The sequence below is a fragment of the Arachis ipaensis genome, chromosome B2 (assembly GCF_059453495.1).
Source record: "Arachis ipaensis isolate K30076 ecotype BB chromosome B2, ASM5945349v1, whole genome shotgun sequence".
In the NCBI taxonomy this organism is placed as follows: Eukaryota; Viridiplantae; Streptophyta; class Magnoliopsida; order Fabales; family Fabaceae; genus Arachis; species Arachis ipaensis.
Genome location: NC_142437.1, coordinates 59,979,604 through 59,981,709, shown reverse-complemented (window position 1 = coordinate 59,981,709; position 2,106 = coordinate 59,979,604).

The window sequence follows — 2,106 nt, the reverse complement described above, 5'->3', positions numbered from 1 at the left end:
GTTGGATCTAAGAGAAGAGTTTGGTACTTCATTGAGAATTCAGATTGCTTACCACCCGGATGGAATAATGATGATCAATTAGAAGACGGGTGTGGATAAAAGATTTGGGATTCTGACATACAAGAGGATCAACTTTGGGAGCTCAAAGTTTGTGAAGAACTTCATCAAGGCTTGGGGAATTTATTTGGAAATATTGGAGCTTATTGGAAGTCCAAGCATTGGTGGAAGTTTCAAGATGAGTTCAAGCACAAGCCACCATGACAAAGAGCTCACCAAATGTCCAACTTAAGGACTTTAACTAAAATTTCTAGGTGGGAGACAACCCACCATGGTATGATCTTTCTTTTCTATAGTTTTTATTTTATTTTATTTATGTGCTTATCCTTCTTTCATTACATGTGTGTGATACATTTCAATTATGCGTCTTTACCTCTATTTTGAAAAAAAAAAGTCTGCCTGACGCGTGCGCATGGCCAACACGCACGCGTCATATTTGATGATGGCCCTCTCCGGTACGAAAACCAGAGAGTTGGGTTGAAACCATGCGAGTGGGGTGTCAGGCGCACAACCCACCCCAGGCGTACGCCTCGTTGACGCCTACGCATCACCAGAAATTTCACCTTTCCACGCGTGTTCGTGAGCGACGCACACGTATCGCATGCCACTGATGCAATCTATGGTACAAAAACCAGAGAGTTGCGCTGGAACTGGGAAGCTTTCATGCGTCTAGCATAAAAAGTAGTCACGCGCACATGTGACCAACGCTCACGCGTCACTGTATATTTTTGGCCACCCAAGCGTACGTGTGGACGACGCGTACGCGTCTTTTCCTTCTACTACAAACCACGCGTACGCGTGGTCGACGCATCTGCATCGCATTGATAAACCCATATTTTATGATATGTATTGTGCTCAATTTAGGTGATTTATTCAATCCTTCACTCACTTATTCATGTAAATTGCATGGTTTTACTTTACCTTCCTTATTATGTGATATATGTGAAATACATGTTTCCTATGCTTTAAAATTATTTATTTTAATTACCCTTTATTACCATTCGATGCCGTGATTTGTGTGTTGAGAAGTTTCAGATCTTCTAAGGCAGGAATGACTTAAAGGATGGAAAGGAAACATACAAAAATGGAAGGAAAACACAAAATGGAGTTTTTGAAGAAACTGGCAGCGACGCGAACTCATGGACGACGCGGCCGCGTGCCTAGTGCGAAAAGACAGCAACGCGAACTCGTGACTGCCGCGAACGCGCGCCCTGAGCAAAATACAGATGATGCGAACGCATGACCAAAGCGAACGCGTGATAAGGAAAACTCCAGATGACGCGACCACGTGACCCACGCGGACGCGTGACAGACGCCACGCACCAGAAATTACAGAAAATGCCCCCAGCGATTTCTGAAGCCCTTTTTTGCCCAGATCCAAGTCCAGAAGGCACAGATTAGAGGTTATGAAGTGTGGGAATGCATCCAATTAGAGGGAGCTCTCGAATTATCCACTTTTCATAGTTTAGATGTAGTTTTTAGAGGGAGAGGTTCTCTCCTCTCTCTTAGGTTTTAGGATTAGGATTTCTTATTATTTCAATTTAGTATTCCAACTCCTTATCAGGTTCAATATTCCTTTACTTTATATTTCCCTTTTGCTTTTAGATATTTTAATGCTTTCCTTTAATTACTTTTGTTGCCCAATTGGCTTATGAACCACTCATGTTTAGATTTGATTTTCTATTTAATATTATTTGAGGTATTTCAGAATTATGATTGCTTTCCTTTATTTACATTAATAATTTGCAATTTTTTCCTTTTGGCTTTGGTTGATTAATTGGCAACTCTTGAGTTATCAAACTCATCGTGACTGATAATTGTTATTTTTTCCAATTGAATTAAACTCCAATAACTCTAGTCCTTTCTTAGGAATTGACTAGGACATGAGAATCAAACTAATTGGTCCACTTGACCTTCCTTTGCGTTAGCACAGGCTAACTAAGTGGGATTAAATTTCAATTCTCATCACCATTGATAAGGATAACTAGGATAGGACTTCCAAATTCTCATACCTTGCCAAGAGTTTATTTTACAGTTATTTATTTGTTT